Below are 21,572 nucleotides of genomic sequence, written 5' to 3'. Positions count from 1 at the left end.
TTGTTGACCATCAGCTTTGCAGTCAACTTCTATAATTCTGTATGCATGTATCCCTTTGCCTTGTCATCTGACTCATTCAAGGTTCCCTAATGATACAACCTACAGAATCTGGAAGCACTGAGGAAAGTAGAATCCAGTTACCTTCTGATATTAAGAAGTGGTCTTTCCAGTACCTGCCAACACCTTCATAATCAATTCCTTAAATTAAACTCTGCTCTGCTCAAAATATCTGTAGTAGGTTCTACTTTACCGGGTTTTAAATATTGGAGTACTAACTATCCAGAGGGAGCAAGAGAATAATTACTTATGAGGTTAACTGTCTTTCAAGAAGTCATGTTAGTTTATTATGGATCTTGTCTTTTTGTGACATTGTTGAAGTTTCTAATTTACTGACAGCAAAGAAGTCACTTAACTTTCGAATTCTTTTTTTTTCACGTACATGTAGGGTTTGAGCTTTCAAACTTTAATGCTTTTTGTTTTTGTTTTTGGTTTTTTTAGTTCTAAATTTAATGAATCCAAAGGATGTGGGACTATGGCCTCTTCGCTAATCCTTAATTTTTTTTTCTTTCCCTTCCTGCTTTCCTTTTCCCCCTTGCCCCATCAAATTCAGGAATTTGTATATGCTAGACAAGTGCTATATCACTGAGACACATCCTCAATCTAAATTTTTCTGTGTTTAAATATAAGGTTCAAGAACAATAGGAGAAAGGTCTGACAATGATATACTTAAAGGTATAATTATTTTGTGCATGCTTGATATTTTAACACTGTGTCAGCAATCAATATATCATATTACATGCAGTAAGAAGTCCAGAAATATATCATACCTTAAAGGTAACATAAAGCACTTTACACATTCAGTCATAAAGAATGGTTACTGGTTTGTTGCAAAGGTAAAATATGAGCTGTGCTTTTTGCCTTAAAGAATAAGCTAACAGTGTGTAGTGCTGACATTATAAGACATTTCAAAGTGGCAAATAATCTTGCAACAAACAGGAAATAAATTATGAGTCATGGTCAGTAACTGAACTAACTAATAATCAAGATATGCATATATGTCTTTTTATATAAAATGTTATGAAAATGTTAGGAATTTGATAATGAGTACCACAAAACCACTATTAATGACATAACAGAATATGGCTGAAATCTGTAATCTGTTTAGCATAAGTGTGTGTTTTCGACCATAGTAGCTGGTAGAATCATGTTCATAGTCATATATTTAGTGAGAATTGTCTCTTAGCTTTATAAATACAAGGCTTCACTCTCATCAGCTATCTTTTGTCTAAATCATACTCATGTAAAATTACTGGCAGAGAGAGCTTTTGTTACTGGCACTCACGGAGTAATTTATAATGTTGGAAAGGTCTTTGCCATTTTCCTAATTGATACTCTAAGTCAGAGCTGCATTTGGATCTATCATTGTCACTTGGTTGTCACACAGAGTCAAACATAAGCTATGCATTTTAAATAGTATCACTGTATCTGATGTTTCTTCCATTTCAGTAAAGTAGCAAGCATGTGTTTGGATCGATCATATGTCATGACAATGCATTCAAACTTCCAAATGTGTATTCAGAATTTAAGTGCATTATCTTGGAACCAAGGAAAACATCCTGAAATAAAAGTGGAATTACCTTAAAATAAATTGATCCACAGTTTTAGTTTGAAAGTTGGCCATTAATCCAAGCTAATTATTTTTTGTTTTATTTTGCTTTTCTTTTTGAACTGGGATGTTCCAGGAGCAAGAGCCTATCTGGAAAGAAGCAGCAGATGAAAGAACTTGAAAGACAAAGCAACAGGGTCAGAGCAAGGGTCCTCCTGGCCTCACATTCCTCCTGCCTCATCTTTAAAGACTTAGCTTTTCTCTGCATATAGACAAATGCTTTCTGGAAGTTTGCAGTTTAGCACACTCATTTGTAATTATTTTCTTCGAGGAAAGCTAAAGCATATAGTCTGTTAATGTGTAAAAATATGCTATTTTCTTTTATAAAATTTATTTCCCTAACCTGAAAAAGATTCTATTTACAATTAATTCACTTTTTTCCTAAAAACTAAACTAGGAATGGTACTATTTAAATTATACTCTATAAGTTTTTCCCTTTAAGATTTAAATCCATTCATTCTGCCCTTTTAGCCTTTAACTTCCCTGAATTTCATTTTAATAATGTGCATCTCTGGTATATTTTCTTTTTTGTCAAAATATGACCCTAAAAAAGTAAGGCTTCTTCACCATCCTGTTCTGCTTCTTTCTCTACTTTATCTTCAAGGAGCAGAATTTCCACCGGCCAAGTTCAAGAACCTATGCTAGAGTTTAGAGCCCATGAGGGTTATTGTTTAACCTTAGTGTTTTCTAGGATCTGGAGCCATAAACAGAGTAAGTCTTCTATTACTTCATGACAGCAGAATTACCTCTGTCTCTGTCACCTGTTTGTTTCTCTGACCATTTTCTTGCCCAAGCAACTGAGCAGTCAGACAAACAGCTGGACCTCACTTCCGTTCAGGAAAGGCCGTGCACAGTGCCAATACGCCATTGGGGAGCTCCCTCTAGCTCTGTGGGTCTCTTCCCCTTTTGTTTGGCTTTTCCCTGTAGATATTCAGATGTACCTTTCCTATTAGAGCTTTGCAGTTGATGTTTAGTTTAAATTCTAAGGGTAGAAGCCAAAATAAATTGAATCATCCAGTCTATTTCAGTCTAGGCCCTAGCTTGTTTCTAGATAAGAGGAGCCCTCCAGTTCACAGTGTCTGTTGGCCTGGGTCGTTGTTCTTCATGGTGAGCACTTTCTGAACCTCAGGCAGAATTGCCTGCTATCAAAAGGATAGGATTGTGAGTTTCTGATCTCTTTCTCCTCTCCTTTTAACTTCTCATTTCCTCTTTGTCTCATTCTTTCATAAATGGATGGCATATATATATATATATATATGTGCATGCTTTAAATTGTTCTAAAATAAATATAGATATAAATTATATATGAATACAGCCCTTTTAGACAAATATATAACACTGTTTGAGAAATACAAGATTTCTCATATATATACAGAAGATTTCTATCAAATAGGTAGCATCACAGTATTTAAACATCCAAGGAGGTACAGGGAAAATTAATAAATGAAAATGTGAAGCAAAAGAAAATTTCAAATTCATAATACCTGTTGAATATGTAGCAGAAATATGAAAAAGACTGGTAAGATCATTACACTTCAGGAAAGGACCAAGGGTTCTGAAGATTACTAAACCTCACATAGAAACTGGGGATGATGAATGAAACTACTGAAAAACTCTGACAACACTGATTGCTCTGCAAGGGTGCACCTCGGTTTCCCCACCATAAAACCTCCTGTGATGCTCCTGGCAGAAGAGTTTGGAGTACTTCCTTTGCAAATACTGCCTACTTGTACAGAGAGCAGCCTGCCCCGCCCCCCTTCTCTCCTTTCTTCACCTTCAAATAAATCATCTGGTTTTTTTTTAAGGAAGAGTTTGGAAATTTCTTGATTTTGACATTTTCTCTTTAAATAGTATCATAATTTTTTGGCATTAATTTAACTCAGTTCTTTGAGATGAAAACATCATTTACCTGTAATTTCTGAGAAATAGTGTACAAATATACATGAAACTGTTGTTTAAAAAGTGACTTTCTGTGAAAAACAATCACTATTAATTACACATATAAAAATAAATTCATTATAATAATACTTAATATAATAATTAATTACTTAACAAGTACCTTTAAAATGACAGCCATCAGTAGGTATTTGGAATATGTGTTTGATTTCTGCCTTCAGAGAACTTAAATTTTACTGGAAAAAAAATAAATTAAGTAGAGAGAGTAAGTAAAATTAAATTAAAATTGGTAACTGCAACATGAGAACAGAAAACCTAAAAAGATTAAAGGTCACCAGGTGAGGTGGTAGGGGAAGATATCTCATGTAAATGTGATGACCAGCAAGACCCAGTGAAGTTAGTTTTGCCATGTGAAAATAGCTATACAAATTTAGGACACGTAAAAATTCACAGATTCTTTGAATTGACAGCTTTCCTTTTGCTGAGAAAAAATACCTGACATCCGCAACTTAAAACAGAGAGATTAAATTAGGCTCAGAGTTTCAGAAATTTAGACTATCGTCAGTTGGCACCATAGAAAGAAATATGGTGGCAAAGAGCATCATGGAGCTCATTTCCTGTCAGTCAGGAAGCAGGACACCGGGGAGAAGACCAGAGAGGAAAGTGACAAGGACCAAGTATAGTCCCCAGGTGCTCATCTCTATTACCAGCCTGACACACTCAGAAGCATGCTTCCCAAATTTCCTAGGCCTCTCTCAAGCCATACAAGTTGACACTCAAGTTAATTGTCACAAGGTAGTACCTACAGAGATCATAGTGCAAATAATAGCTTCAAGTTACCTGATGTGAATAATTCTAAATTAGAAAACTGAAGCATACTTTCAGAACATAAAGTTTAATTCTATAAGAGAGTTGTAGCAAATGACTATTCTAAACGCTCCCCAAAATAGGAACCCAGGAACAGACTGCTGTGATATTTTGCTAAGAAAGTTGACTACTATTATATCCACCAAACTCACATAACCCACTGAGAAAAGTAGTGCTAAAAAAAAAAACTTAGGGAAGTTAATCCTTAGCAAGCACCCATGGCAAAACTTTTTCTGTTGTTTTCTTTGAAAATATCTTAACTCAATGAGGAGCTTCAATGCTATAACACAGATGAGACCTCAGAATTAAATTTAAGTTCATTACTGAAGATATCTTTTGAAGACGCCAGTTAGTACAAACTTAAGAAGTTGCTTTTTACTGAGAGCTCTGATACAATTGAATGACTTTCCCTCTCCAATGGAACCATCAACTGCTTAAATCAATACTGAGAAAAATCATTCTGTACAATACCACCTGGGCTACAGGCAGTAATTTTCCAATTGTAGAACCATACATATTAGACACTATACAGAAAATACACACCAACTGTCAAACATATGTCAAGAAATCTGTCTCTCATAGGGGGAATAAATAGGGCAAAAAAAAAAAGCTTTCAAGTCCACATTACATTTTGAAGGGGCTCACAAGCTCTTAGAAAATGGCAAAGAATTAAAGAGAACTTGAGGAAGAAAACTATCTCTTCTTGGTAATAGAAACCAATCAACTTTGAGCCGCTGATGAGGATGCAATTTTGTGTGATTTTGTGTGTAAATATACCAAAAGGTTGCTCAGCTACCATAAAGCAGAATGTATCATAATGAAAGAATGTTAAAGAGGTTCATCTTATTGAAAATGTAATTTCATCATCAGAGAAGAGTTCTAGACAAAAGTCAAAAAATCTTATATAACTCAGTCAACAAACTCTCTTATCAACAAACTATACAAATTTGGATTATACATATAAATGATAAGATTTTTATTAAATTACCATTAGGATCAGTCTGTCTTGTAAGATCAAAGATTACATAGTATAACTTTTATATATGCATCCGTGGAAAAAAGTATTATTATGGTTGTTCTTCTAAAAGATAAGCATAAAATGCTTATTAACAAAATGAAAAACTTTGCTTTCAATGAGCTCTGTCAAATGGAAAATCCATGTCTACTTTCCATCACAATAGTGGTATCCATTTTAAACATTGATCTAAAGATAAAATATGGTTGTACTATTACTTATATCTGACATCTACTCTGAGGAGGCTGGGGTGACCTCGGGCTCAGGAAGAAGGAAGAAGACACACTTTTTGTAGTGGACTAATTAATGGTCAACTTGAGTGGGAACGCCCCACTGAACCTGGCCAGCCTGGTTCTGGGTATGGAAGACCCACCTGAGGATTGCTGCCAGAATGGCATAAAAGGAGTACAGCAGGGGAAGATTACATGCTGCTGATTTCCCAGGAGAAGCTTTGTTGCAGCTGCTTTTCCTGATAGACACTCAGCTGATCTCTTTGTCACAGGAGCTCTGCTCCTGGCTGCTGTGCAGGGATGGATGCTGTTCTTTTCAGGGACCTCTGGTCTTCACCTTTGTCTTGAGTGTTGCATTCCTGGCTCCCACGCTGCTCCCTTAGCCTTCTGGCACAGATTCCTCACCCTCACTTTCTAGCTTCTACCACTGACTCATGGGCCTTTCTGATGCAGATCTTTGATAGGACTTGCATGAGACATTGCCCTGGGCTCAAGGCCTTCAGGGGGAATAACACATGACATTGCTACCAAAGCAAGGCCCTCAGCACTCTCCTACTTCTCACCCTAGTAGTCCTGACAACACTTGTCTTATCTACTTTTATAATTAAAGATTTAAAACAAATAAAAGTTTCTTAAATGATAAATAAAAAAAACATTTTGTGCTTTTTAAGTTTGACATATTTTTAAGAAGTTAACAGAAAATGCATTCTTATTCACTAATGCAAGAAATGTCCAGGGATATTAATGTTTGCTAATAATGTCAACTCCTCGATGATCATAACACTGTTCAATATATATTGTTGATTTGAAAATGTGAAGGAAATTTCATTATTATATTTGTAGTGAATGAAACAAAATAATTACTTGACAAACTAATATCTTTTAAAATTTTATTTTGATTGGTTAAGAAAGAATGTAGACTAAATACAAGCATCTATATTTAGCTTATCTTGCAAAAGTACTAGGTAAGTTTCCTGTTGCTAGGAAAATAGAAAATTTATGTTACTTGTGTTTGTTTCTATGCATCTTTTTTTGTTTTAATCAGTGGAATTCTGAATGGGTAAGAATGGTTTTACACACAGATGTAATACAACCAAAAGAAAAAATAAATCATAATAAATATTAGGAAGTTTGAGAAGATGTCATGATTAATAGTTTTTCATTTAGATAGGTATAGTCCTAATTATTTTTGGAAATTAACAATGTGAAATTCTTAGTCATTCATTGATACAGTAAAGCCAAATGACAATTAAGATGATAGTGTGTTACACTTTATCATTTTATCAATCTAATGAATTTTATATATACACTTAAAATCTCTATATTATTATTTACTTCTATCATAAGCAATTTAAAAAATTCAAACGTTTTTACTAATGGAAACTAATCAAAAGAATTTTATATAAGCAAATATGTATTCTCAAAATCATAAAGTTAATATAAGCTATAATAATACCTGTAGTATCCAAATGATGGGTTCTCTTTTTTAACTAAAAATAAAATTATTTCACTACTACAATTACTCATGTTCATAGAATGGAAAGTGATATCACTGAACTTTGCAGAGCCTTTGCAAAGATTTAATTTATGTTCTGCAAAACGCTGCCATTCTTAAAGTTCAGTCCAAGTGTTATTTACTGTATTGCAGCATTTAAAATCAACGATGTACTGAAATTTTCTAATAACAGACTGACATTTCATTTAACCTTTTTAACTAAAATAGCATATAGAGTTTATTCCCTTGAATCGATCAGACTGGATGAGGCTAATCTTTATTTGATTCAACAACCCAGAGATAATAATGTGACATATCATATCCTTTATTAATGAAAATATTGGTTTATTTCTCAGAGGAGTATGAGGCCATGGCACTCTTTCAAACAGAATGTTCAACATTAGATTAAATGTTACTAAAAATACATAACATGTTCACTTATTTACCAAAAAAGTTCTTATAAATTATTTTTAGTTCTTAACAAAAACGTTTTTTTAAAATTTCAACTTAACCATCAGGGTCACATTGTGATTATATATAGAAGAAGATATTATATTCCTAAGAATATATTAAGAACATATGACTAAAATTTATACTCAGATATTAATCATGAAATTTGGGATTAATACATTTCCTTACAGTTAATTTTTTATTATACCTCAAAATAACTTACAGCTGACCAAACCTCCCACCGATGACAGGAAAAACAGTTGTGAAATATTAAAAACACGTCTCCTTTTGAAGCTGTCATAGAGTTACCAAAACTAGAACTTACACCACTATGATTATTAAGACAAGGAAAACTCAGCAAAGTGATCCTGAAATCCCACTCTACATTTTCTGCAAGTGATTTGTTCCCTCTTATAAGCATCATGAGGCAAGGGGCTAAAAAGTGCCATGAAAATTTTTCAACGAAATGGAGATTTTCAGAAGTCTTAGGGGGCTAGAAAAAAATAATAATTGGATTTTAAACCTAAAAAACAATCTACCAATATTTAGAAGAACAGATGTTGGAGTAACAAGAACCCAAAGAAGTAAATATGATCTGTACCAATTTTCCACTTGAGACACCAGCCAGTTCCCTACTGATCCAGTGGACACTAAGCAGAAAGCTGCAAATAATTGGCTGAGACACTGGAAAACCTCAGCAGTCTTAGGACATAACATGCAAGTTCCACCAATGATAAGGGCTCCCATACACTATAACTACTCCAATGGGGCGCTACAAAGACAAACTAAAATTAGACCTGTCTTCAGGAAGTAAAAGCCAGTCCTTAATCTGTCCAGTCCTGAATTGAACCAAGGTAATATTCTCCCAAGCTATCTGTTTGCCAGCAGCTTAAAAATTTAAAATAAATTTAAAAATAATACAAAATTTTAAAATATCCTTTTCATTGAAATAAAATATCATTCAAAGATCACACAGTTTTTAGCATACATTTAGAAACTGATCTATATTGAGCGGAAAAGAAACAGAACTTGAATTGCTACATAAATTAAATTTGGTTGCTCTATCTCCTCAGCAGGCCTAGAAGAAATCATAACCCACTAGAAACTAAAATATACAACACTCAAATTTTGTTTTTGAATAACAATAAGTGGAACCAAGAAACTTTGAAATATGGCTGAATCTAGGACTTGGGAAAGAAATACACAAGAAAAGCCTGAGCATCCTATAGTGACAGAATTAAGAAGGTACTTTAAAAAGTGTGTGGGGGTGAGAGGGCCATCTCAATAGGATGCTAATTGAAAGAGTTCCCAGTGTTAGAAACTTTGCCATCAGAGTTACAGTTTAACTCATCACCCCTTACAGGTAGGCTGCACAGTGATTTCCTCTGAAATAATATAACATAGAATAGGGAAAAAACACATAATTTTACACTGAAGAAATTTGTCAATCATTATCTTAGTCAGATGATCAAGATAACAAAGATCAACAGTGAAAAGCCCTATTGTTGCTAAGTCAGACTTACACCCTTGAGGTGATCTCATGAAACTGGTACTTTGGTGATACGTTCTTTCTAAAAATAATAATGATGGCATTATAAAATCTAAGAGGTTCTGCATATCCAAGGAAACCACCAACATAGTGGAGACAACTTGTAGGATCAGAAAAAATTTTTGCCAGCTACTCATCAAATAAAGGACTAATATCTAGAATATGACCCTCCCAATTTAAGACTCAATCAAAACATAGGCATTTAAAATGAACAGACACTTCCCAGACGAAGAAGTGCAAATGGCCAATAAATACATGAGAAAAATGTTCAACATTGCTGGCTATTCAAGAAATGCAAATTAAAATAACATTGAGATTCTACCTCACTCCAGAAAGAAGGCTATCTTCAAGAAATCAAGTAATAAAAAAAGCTGGAGAAGCTACAGGAAGAAAGGAACCCTTCTTCATTGTTGGTGGGAGTATAAACTGGTACAGCCACTATGGAAATCAGTATGGAGATTCCTCAAAAAATCTAAAAATAGAAATTCTATTTGACCTAGCTATTCCTCTTTCTAGGTATCTTCTCAAAAGATTAAAACATCATATTACACTGACACATGCATGCCCATATTTATAGCAGCACAATTCATAATAGCTAAATCTTGGAAGCAGCCTAAATGTGCATCAACAGAAGAACAGATAAAGAAATGTGGTATATATACACAACAGAGTACTACTATGTCATAAAGAACTATCAACTTGAATCATTTGCAAAAAAATGGATGTACCTTGAGACTGCAATGTTAAGTGAAGTAATTCAGATACAAGCTTAAATATCACATGCTATGACTTATATGAGAACACCAATACATGAATAAAGTACAAAATGAAAGATAGATAATATGAAATAGTGCCATGAATCTTTGGCATATGGGAAGGGATCCAAGATGCAGAGGAAATGAGTAAGGAGGGGATGGAAATAAGATAAAAGGGAAGTGAGATTGTGAATTGTGTGGGAAGGGAGAGGAGGGAGTTAAAAGCAAGAATTAAGAATTGGCACATTTATGTACCAACTCATCACAATGAATAATAATTATGTACTAAAAACATGTACCAATAAAAAATGAAAATGAAATAAAAAATAATAATAATGATGATTTAAAAATGAAGACAAATTCTAATATGGTGGAAGTCTACCATACACCTGACTGGTAATCTTTAGAACTCCCAAGTACATCAAAAATAAGGGGTGAAAGAGTACAAAAGGGCTGTCTGTGCGGTGGAGATCTGAAGGATGCAGTCAAAGGTCAAAGGCTTGGAGCTCACTGTAGCGTCCAGCGTGCATCTGTATCAGGAGGCTGAAGGGTTTGCAACAGAAAGCTGAAGAGTCTGCACTGGAAGCCCAGAGACAACGTTCAAGGTGAAGGTGAATACTGGACCTCCTCCAAAGAAACAGAATTGAGCCTTCCTTCTTCATTTCCCTTTTATTCCATTCAGGTGACAAGCCTACTCAGGTGGGTCTGTTGTCTTCAATAAATCCCTCAGCTGCACCTAGAACTTTGATCTAATGTCATTGGTTGCCTCCTACTCAAGCTAACACAGTTTACTATCACACAAAAACATAAAGATTTTTAAAAATTAATGAGGGCATAAGTAAAATTTAAGTTCATAAACAGACTACCAAAGTTTGAAGCTATCACTTGCAGACTTTAAAATAACTATAACTTATACAGGAAAATATATCTTGGTAATTTATGCCAAAGCACTAAATCTGTTTTTAGTGAAAAAAAATTCATAAAATTAAAATATACAGTAACCAAAATTAAAGATTGAAAAGCAGATGAAAATCTACGAAAAAGAGGATTTCCAAAAAAGCAGACAAGTGAGAAGAAAGTATACTAACTGAAATACAGTGAAGTCAGAGTGGTTAATTTATAACCAGTTTGTTGAACTAGCATGGTATATGATAGCAATTAAACACCTACATTACTATATACATGCAGCAATCTGTTTCACACTATCCTCTTAAACTGAATTTCATGTGAGAAAAATTTCATGCCTCTGGGTAAAAATCCCAGCAAAACAATGACTATCATGGTATTAAAGATGGTTCCACTTCATTTTTAGCATGTGTGCTATCTTGAATATCTTTCAGTCCCACATAATAATATCTAGTCCCATATAATAAATTTATAAACTAGACTTTGCAATAATATTTCTTCCTTGTCTTACAATTAAATTATCTGTTTAAACACTGTCAATTAGGAATCTGGTGGTCACTCTTCTAGCTTTGTCTGTTCCCTTTGACTCTCTAACAGTTCTTTCTCTCTACTAACAGGGGAGTGGGGATAAAGACAATAGAGAACTTTCTGGCACTTTGGGTTTTCTGCTCACTCATCTTGGAAGATAATAAAACTGATTCTACTGGAAACACTGTTGAGCCACCCTGCCTGGGGCTTGCATCAGGCAACCTAGGGTAGTCTCCTGCAGAATTAACCACTACTGCTCATGGAGATTTTAGACACATATCTTAGCCACTGGTATTCAAATTAGGGTTCCAACCTTTTTTGCTTGATTTGATCACTGTGTCCCCACTTAATGTCACCGGACAGGATTTAATGTTACTGTACATTGTTTCTCATTTTTACAAGGCCTTGATCTGGACTTTGGAAAGAATAAAACTACTTGAAAAACTCACCTAATAAACTCTTTGCTGAGGGACTCTAGATAAACCCCATACATATACCCTGATAAACTCCAGAGCTACTAGGCAAACTCCACCACCACTCTGTTTGCTCCATTTAAAATATGCTGCCTCTGATTCTCTAGATTTGCTGAGTCATTTCCCAATTTGCATTCTATGTTAGCTTTCTCAGACCTATCTGTCTGTTCCGATGCATGGAAAAAGTTTGAAAGATCCCCAAATGGCCCCTTTCTGAAGACCCAATCACTAGGATTCTGGATATAGGGCAACATTCCATCTAACATCTGTCAAAAGGATAGAAGAAATTCTGTGTGGCAATGGAACTTTTTCCAAATAAATTCCTTCACAAATATCCCTTTTACTTGCTGTTTTTGATTCCTTAATATAACAAGAAAAATATGCTTCAAAAAAATATGAGCAGCCCCTTTTTCATATGGAAACTGTACAAATTTTATGTGAAGTATACATTTCTGACATACTTTGGTATTTTGAGATATATCACTGCCTCATTTAAAAAATTTTTTGATTTTTTTGGTTTTTTGAGACAGGTTCTCACTTTGTAGTTCCGGCTGGCCCTGAACTCATTATGTAGCCTAAGCTGGTCTCAAACTCATGGCGATCTTCCTCCCTCTGCTTCCCAATTGCTAGGATTACAGGCATGAGTCACCGCACCTGGGGAAACCTCATTAAAAATTAAGGAATCTTGTTCTACCGTTCAATTATAGGTTTAAACTGTACTAAAATTACTAACGGCCTTCTGTTTAAAATCCCCTCAAAACCATTAAATATGTTACGAAGCCTACTCTTTCCTCTGTTATTAGTTGAGAATAAGCTTTAGGCTTTCAATGAGAAAGAGGAAAATATTCATGCCTAGTCATCAGCAGCACTAGTGCGGGTTCCATAACAATGCGAGAAGCTGTTCTACTTTTCTCCTCCCATTCCCCATTTCTTCAAAGTACTCCCTTACATTGTGCTGCATTTATTGTCTCTTTGACAGACACATTGAGAGATCATCCCTTTACACACTCCATGATTTTACTTTCTTGCAAACACAGAATAATGTTCATTTTTCTGTGCTCCCGCTATATCATCCTTTAAAACTCTGCTGAATTCCTAAATTAATAAATGTAAACCAGTAAGTCTATTAATTCTTCAGCTTGAATTAGACAGCTGTCCACATATGATCATAACTTACTAAATATTTTGGTTGTTAATGTTACCTCCTCCCTTGGTGGCTTTCATAAATATAAGGTCCATTTGAAGCTCAGAGAATTCCATTGATTTGCCATTGGTGGAGGTGGGGGAGGAGACTGATTCTACTTCTTTATTTTGCCAGAAAAGAAAAATCCTTACTACGTTAATGGAAGAAAGGTTGGTGCCTTTTACTGATCATAGGTGCAAGAGAACTATTCTTTTCAAAGAAGAAAGCCTGCCTAGTGGTCTGGCATGCAGCAATTTAATCTTCTCCATTAAATGAGATGGTCCAGTTCCTCTTGGTTCTTTTGAGAGTGTTAGAAAGATAGTAGAATTGATTAAAAAAAAGACAACCTTCTGTTTCGAGTGACTACTAAATATATGTTCAAATTCTGTGCATCTGTAATATTAGAGAAGAAACCACTCTTTAGGATCTGTTTCAGGTATATAAGTAAACAACGTTTTGGAAATGAAACTGATCTGAGGATGTGGAGGTTTCAGTTCACCCTGTTGCTTTGCGGGCTGTGGAGAAGCAGTGTATCATGGCAAAAGCAGATGGCAGAGAAAGCTACTTGCCTCAAGGCAGTAGAAAAACAGAGAAAAAAAGGAAGGACCTATGTCCCAACATGCCTTTCAAGGCACACCATTGTGTGACTGGAAGACTCAGGCTATACCCTTCCTCTTAAGAGATTCTGCCACTTCCCATGAGTTCCAGGAACCTGGGACTGAGCCTTTAACACAGGGACCTTTGGAGGATGCTTACACAAACCACAGCAGTAACATTACAAATAACTGGAGAGACCATTCTCTCATAAACTTAATGCTTTTCAAGATTCTCTCTAAATCCAAACATCACAACCTGCAATAAGTTAAAAAAAAAAAAAAAAAGAAAGAACTGAGTTGGAAAAATGTCAGCAGGATCAATTTACAAACTTCATTTTGACAGAAAGTTGTTCTGCAGGCAGCCCTTGGCACAGCACTCGTGTCTGTGACTGGCACAGGGTGCTGCTTGGCAGACAATGGTGGAGGCAAATGTGATGGAGCAGGTACTTGCAGACTCCTTGCATTGCAAAAAATAGCACTGGGATAGCAATGGGTGCTACCAGAGAGCCTAGCAAGCAAGAAGAGAAATGGCAGCTGGCACACAGTAACCAAGTACTTTGGACAAAACACCAGATTCCCTCAGAACTTGAAGCATGACTTGAAGGAATTTGAGGAGTGCTAAAATTCCAACAGAACAAATATGAGAGAATTTAGGCAAACACTTCTGTTACACATTTAAAAGTAGTTCTATCATTAATTAGTTATATAATCTCAGAAAATGTTGCTTTGTGAGGTTCAGTTGACCCATATTTAAAATGTAAATGATAAAAGTAGTGATATAGGGGAAAATGTAACTCCCAACCTACTACATGTCAGATATGCTGAGTTCATGTCCCCTGAAATGGAAGAATGAATTCCAAAGGACAAAGGAGGTTAAGAGTAGGAAGAATTTATTGGGGAATAAGAATAGCTCCTGAGAGACAGGAGGGGTCCAGGAAATTGGTTGCCACAAAGATCCCTTGTCAAGGGTAATTTATACAGCAAAGTCACAACGTGAGTACAAAGTGGATCCAGCTGCCATCAGCCTATAGGATTACAAGCGTAGCTGCTTAGCTAATGTTGATCCAATAGAGAAGTGGGTCATGTGGCTAGGGTACATGGAAAGAACAAAGGCATTTGGGGGAAGGGTTGAATGCCCTTGTCACCCACATGGGTGACAGATGTCTATAGTCTTTACTGGGCCAGGTGGTAACACTTATAGCATAATTCCAAGTTACTCTTTATCCCCTAGGGAAGGCATGTTGCCCTGGTCACAGCAGCTGCATCTTCCTCTTGAGGCCTGGTCTTCTTCAGATGTGCCTGCAGCCACAATTCTTACGTCTTTGTTTTTCTGCTGACTTCCTTGACCACCCAGTCCCTTTCTGACTGAATATTAATTTCTATCTAATTTAGCTGCCTGTGATAGTAGTTACTTAGCAAAATTATAGGGAAGAGTCAGTAAATTAAATGAATATAGATTGTATATATTTGTAAAACCTTGTAAATCATAATACTATATAAATATTATTATGTTTGTTATTATTATCACCACATAATCCTCTCCCCCAAGAATCTTTGTGAGCCAGAGATTTAGCTCAGTGGTGTCACAATTGCTTCACAAACATAAGGTCCTGAGTTCAATCTCTGGTACAAAAAAAAAAAGAAGCTTTGTGTGCCAGACAGCATGAGTTAGATTATTTACAAAATACTGCATATCATGGTGGGTGGAGGAACCTAAAGGATAAAAAGTTAAAACAAAATAAAGTGAACAAAAAAATTTTTGACAGATGTAGAAATTCCTGTTTATATTTAAATTCCAAATAAATAGTAAAAATAGACACATACGTGGACTGGCTGACTGCTTATTTAAGACACACTTTAAAGCTAGTTCAGTTAGGCAGGTTTGGGAATGTGATAAATGAATTAAACTGTGTCAGTTTCAAACTGTCACTATTAGAATCTAATTCAAATTTAAATAGCAATTTAAACAGTATAAAAGATTGCCCTCATCGGCCCTCCAAAATCTTAACCTTTGGAGCTTCCCACAGAATAGATAGTAAATTGAATTAATTATTAGCTTTTCACCTTGGGGATGTAGGTAGAATTCTGCAGCTCAGAAGACAGCTAATGAGATTGGTAGCTCATTTCAGTCCCCAGTGTACTCTAATCCCCAACACATATCCACCTGTCGTATTTTCTCACTGTTTCTTTTTAGTGAATAAAATTCTAAGAAGTCAGAGTTGGCTGACATTTAAAATCCTCTTTATAAAGTAGCATAATTGTGTATACCAGTAAGTTCAAAGGAATGTCATATGGAGAAAAAGATAAAAGGAAGTAATGTCCAACAATGGTGATAATTCTAATTGGTTCCCATAATTTCTGGAGTATCATTCTATTTCTATAATTTCTCATCAAGCTAAGCATGCCATTACATTCATTCATTTATTCACATATTCAACAAGTACTTAAGAGTAACCGCCATGAATTACTCTGTGTTCTGACTATCATTAAACTTATTGCTCACTGGGACATGAAGACAAGTTAATAGAGAATTTTGTTACTGTGGAATAAGAGGTAAAAGAGAAGTATAGAGTTACATAACCTGAACCGAGAAGAGTCAAATAGGTTTTTTTGAAGAAAATGACATCTAAGTTGGATCCTTAAGAATGAATAAACATTAGTCAAGCCCAGAAAAGAGAATGATGGTATAGGCTAAAATAAGCCAGGAAGAAAGAATGGGATAGACACAGTGCTACAACTTCAAGTGCTTCAGTATGGCTGGAACACAGAGGATGAGTGGTGGGTGTTAGAAGGAGACATGAAAAAAATAGCCTTAGTATATTGTAAGACACTTCAAATACATTGCTTCCTGAAAAGAAGTGCAACTTATTAAATCATTCATTACAAGAGAGGGATTATATTATAATTATATTTCACAGTAATTGTCTTGAATGCCATAGGACTTGGGGTTGAGGAGAGAACTGATGGGAATGAATATGCAGTGACTGCTTCCCACTGTGCTGTGAGTATAAATGTGCTTTGTCTCTGATCCAGTAATCTCTTGTCTTCTGTGACATCTGTGTAAATAACAAGTGCTTGTTGTCATGGAAGATAATTTCAGGTACTTCACAATGCTTCAGCATCTCTTTACACCTCTTCATTATCTTCATTATCAACTGAAAATGGATAAAGAAAATGGTGTACATATACAATGGAGTATTATGAACCAATAAATAAAAATGAAATCATGTCATAAGAAGGAAAAAGGATGGAACTGGAAATTAGCAAGTAAAATAAACCAGGCTGAGAAAAACAAGTTTTAGAAGTTTTCTTTCATATGTAGAGTGTTTAAAAAATGACATTAAACTATAAGGCATACTATTAAAGATAAAGGGGAGGAGGGAAGGTGGGAGGGAATGGGAAGAGGAAAATAGAGTAGAAATTATCAAGTATTGTTATATGCATGTATTATTATGACAAACCCACAACTCTGTATAACTAATATGCACCAATAAAATTTATTTATTTTATGTTATTAGTTGAGGATACAAATATGAAGTTTAGATAATGTGTTAAAGGTGTTTGTATATTTTTATAACTTTATATCCCTACAAATACCCAAATCTTGTGTTTTCATATTTCTGTTTATGTTCGTGAATCTAGTTTTTAATAGGTTAGTAATGAGCTCATTATACTTGTATCCAAATTTTTAAAAGCCCAAAATTAGTTTTTGCAGAGCTTCATTTTTCATAGTCAGAATCTGAATTTTTTTTTCTTTTTTTTTTTTTTTTTCGTACTGGGGTTCGAACTCGGGACCTTGTGGTTGCAAAGCAGCTGCCAGAACCACTGAGCTAAATCCCCAGCCCCATGAGACTGAATTTTTAAAACTGTACATCAATTTGATTTTAGCTTTAGAAAATGGAGATTTTCAAATTTATAGAAACCTGTGTTGGTCCAATTAAAGCTTTCTCTGATTACTGATTTAACAAATAAGGGAATTATGAGGGCAGGGTGACATCAGCAAGGTGGCTGACTAAAGAGCATTGGCACACATCCCTTCACAACAAAGGAATAAAACAGAGTAATGGCTGTTTCTCTGGAGTGTTAGAGGCAGGGTGCCTGAGAACAATGAGAATGTAACAGAGACACTGAAGGGAGACTCATGGTGGCCATATAAAGAAGGGCTCTACCATATAATCTACTGCCCTTTCTCTGGAGATCAACCCTGCACCAAGGCACTTTGTTCAGTGGCAAGAGGGGAAACGGAGGCCCCCAGCAGTCCCTGCTCACACCTCAGACACCTGAGGTGTCTCCTGGAGAACCCTGCAGTCCTCCTGATACCTGAGCCCAGTTCATGGAGCCATGGAGCTACCCACTTACCACCCCGCTGCATCACCCCAGAGAAAAGGCAGCATACATTGTAACCTCCCCACACCAGCCTTCTGCTGCACAGTGCCATCATGATACCTCTTCCCAGCTGGGATTCCTTGAAAAAGGGGGCATTAGGCCTCCAGAACTGACAGACTAGCTGTGAGGCTTCCCATGGTCTTAAAGCACTTGAATGGCTCATCCAGAGCAGCTCAGCCTGCAGAGGAAGCCCCTGGAAAACAGTCTGGTGGCCCAATCTGCTTTCTCAGTCACAGAAGCATGTGATTGGCTCCTCTTGTCATGGGAACCTACCAGATGTCCTCACAAACCCACCCTCAGCCTGGGACAGAGCTGGGAACCTCCCCTGACTAGGGGTTGACCCACTGAACACACTGTGTCCCAGGAAGCAGAGAAGAGGCCTCTTCCACCCAACCATGACATCAGGAAGCAGCCAAAGATCCTTTCCTGAGTGGCTAGACTCTCCGAGGCTTTCAGGAAGTAATTCTTCTGGCCCCAGGAAGCAGATTAACAGCCCATCCCCAGATGCTTAGCCCACTGAGGCCCTTGGCAGCAGCTGAGCAGACTTTCCTGAACATGTCAGCCATCTTTGTTTTTTTTAAAAAAATGTAAATAGAAAAATTGGAATGGAGATATTCTAACTAAAGCAAAAACAATTTAAAGCACATATTGGAAAATTAAACTCCAAATTCTCCTGGTTTTTTTTTTTTATTCATCTTCATTCTGTCAGAAACATAGTATCTCTGGAGTAAGCTAAATGTCTATCATCACTGTCAAAGGATGACTGGAAAATTGTTGATTAACATTTAATAAAATAAAAGCCATGCTCTTTGTGCATACATTTTGAGATACTAATTTTGTAGCTCTAGATATAGAAAAGAAATTTGAAAAATTTAGACATCATCTTTTCTTCTCCAAATCCTCTGATATTTTCTACTGGGTTGAAAAATTCAAAACTTGACTCATTCATATGAACTAGGAAGAAAAAGTCCAAAAGGGAAGGGGAAGTGGAAGGGGTACAGGAAAGGAAAGAAGGGAAAGGAATAAATATGAGAAAAGGAAAAAATGGAAACAAAGTCTTTGTAAATAGGGAGAGTTGGAGGGGTTGAGCAGAGGGCAGGGGAAGGGGAAAAATAAGAACCATGATATATTATGTAAAGGTACAAACTCCCTACGATGAATGTCATCATTTTGTATATCTAAAATGTACCAATTAAAAAAAATTGACTCACTCATGATATAATATGGAAAAAGCTTTTACAAATATTTAGGAAATATTGGAGTCAGCTAACATAGCCAATTATGAAGATTTTATTTTTTTAAAAATCATATCTCTTGACATTATCTCTTATTTTATTGACCACAGCTCTTCATTTTGTACTTTTCTATATAGATCCAAAATTTGTCTTTATATTATAGAATAACTCCTAGTTCAACTTCCAAAAGTAAATCAAAGCAGCTGATATTTTTCTCTTTGGAATGATAATAGCATCTTGTTATATTCTGATTCTACTATTTATAAAACATATTATGTCATTTGAGTATCATTTTCCTTAACTTCAAAATTCGATTTTCTCATTCAAAGTGTCCTTCTGAACATTAGGAGAAATAAAGTAGGTAAAAATAACTAAGCATGTTTTTCTCAGAATAAAACAGATCAAGGAAATTTTTTGTGAATATAATTTGTTTTTAAAGCCTCACCATTTTGTCACTGTAGTTTGAAACACTGCAATTTATCAATGATCTTTTAAAATTTTGAACCCATAAAGGAAGAGCATATCCCTATTATTATTGTTTTTGATCTGTCTAGATATTTACAGATCCCATCATACTTAAAGTCAATTAAAGGAAGAAAAATGCATAAAATAGATATTTTAATCCTTTAAAGAAATCTCTTTTATGTGAATTAAATAACTTAGCCCATAATAAAGCAACCTGTTAATAATAATAGATTTTAGCTTTCCTAGTTGTGTTAGCAGTAAGATTCTAATTATAGTTCTGTACTTTAGTGTTTATATTTTAGGAATAGCAAAATTATTTTAGTAAATGTAGAAATATCATCCTGTGCTGGTAGTAGAAGTTACAGACAGACTGTAGGAAAGAGAGAGAAGGCAATGCTAGAGGGAAGGAGAAATGCAACTGAAGAATTAAAAACTGTCTTTGCATCCGCCCAATCAGTGCCAGTGCAATAATAAGGGGAAGTAGAAACAAACTACCTTACACTTCTTGCGATTCCATGGAGGGGTCTACACTCAACTCACATTTGTTTGTACTCTTGGGCTTAAGTAAAATTTCTATGAGTTTCCTTAAAGTTTTGGAGCATTAGTGACTTGAAAGAAAGTGGGAGCATTTCTTAATTCATGTAAGTTTTAAAAAGAAAGTATCTGAGTAAGTGGAAAAATTTCAGGTTTCAGAATATTAAGGCATAAAAATAAACTGTGAAAACGCAGCAAATAGACTAGAAATTGGACCCACACATATTTGGGATCATCTGAATGAGGTGGAAAAGTTATGAAGAGTTAACATTATCATGACATGTCATTGGGGGACTTAAAAAGAAATAATAATGATGTGTACCATCTGTTCGGGACTCCTTCTGGTGAAATACTGCCATTGTTTAAATTTTAAGGCTAGACACACCCTTGAGATGGAGGGAGATTCCATGCTCAAGGATCTGTATGTATAAACCATTTCAACGAAACAGAATTGGTTTACATACTGTTCAAAAAATTCCCCAATTCCCAAGAATGACCTAAACATGTACTAACTTCACCAGTGAAACTGGAATCTCAACGCAAAAATGAAAGCATTAGATAAGCAATTAACTCCTGGGTGGTTTTAAAGTGCACAAATGAGGGTATAGTTCTGAAAAACAGGCTGCCAGCCTCAGTGTAGGGTAGCTATTTTGGCTTGGACAAGGCCATTAACTGAATAATTAAAAGAGCACTTGGCCTTGATTTTCTGAACCAATTCCAGCTTGCTTAATTATATCCACTTATTGCCATTTTAATCCTCCATGCAATTTCAACTGGACCCAAGGTTTTCCCAAATCCTCTGTCCTAAAATAGTATTCTGCTGAATATAGGGTGATTTTCCTCTATTCCTTTCTGTGCCCAGTTGTTTGGCATTCTTCCCATGAAGTTCAGTTTTTAGTTTCTAATGAATATTTTAAAACAGAAGCTGATCAGAGGAAAAAATTAGTTAAATTTCAAAGAATCCTAAAGGGTTCTAGGAAACTAAAAAATAATAATATTAAAAAATTCAATTGACAGAAGAGATGCTGATGAAGGATTACTGTTACAAGCATTTCTCAACATTTGATAATTTTTTTCTGATAGTTTTTCTTTCCAGGTTAAAATACTTACGTTCTAAAATCCTCTGTCTTTCAGTTCCCACTGAATGATTTCATGAAATCATACATACATATATGAAGGTACAGTCATGCGGCCCTTCACATCAGTGGTCCTGAAAGTTTGTGTCACCTGGCAACGTGGTAGGCATCTTAGAATATGTAATTAATTGTATACTAGTGCTGGCAAACCTATGGCATGGGTGCTGCAGTGGGCTCTTGAGCCACGGCATCACAGCAGCTGGTCAT

At 35.5% G+C, this 21,572-nt stretch overlaps 1 long non-coding RNA gene across 1 annotated transcript in view; it reads right to left on the bottom strand.

Moving 5' to 3' along the window:
• Positions 1–7,155: 7,155 nt before the first annotated feature.
• Positions 7,156–21,572, bottom strand: part of LOC101704483 (uncharacterized) — a 70,718-nt gene continuing 56,301 nt past the window's right edge. Inside the window, exon 5 of the long non-coding RNA XR_205676.3 lies at positions 7,156–16,764. This is a non-coding gene — a long non-coding RNA (uncharacterized LOC101704483). The remainder of the gene's footprint in view (positions 16,765–21,572) is intronic.

Source organism: Heterocephalus glaber, unplaced genomic scaffold, assembly GCF_053883595.1.
Source record: "Heterocephalus glaber isolate CG9 unplaced genomic scaffold, H.glaber_assembly_v1.0 deba00001586, whole genome shotgun sequence".
Taxonomy (NCBI): domain Eukaryota; kingdom Metazoa; phylum Chordata; class Mammalia; order Rodentia; family Bathyergidae; genus Heterocephalus; species Heterocephalus glaber.
Note: the sequence above shows the minus strand (reverse complement) of the source record. Positions and strands in the feature narration are given on the sequence as shown.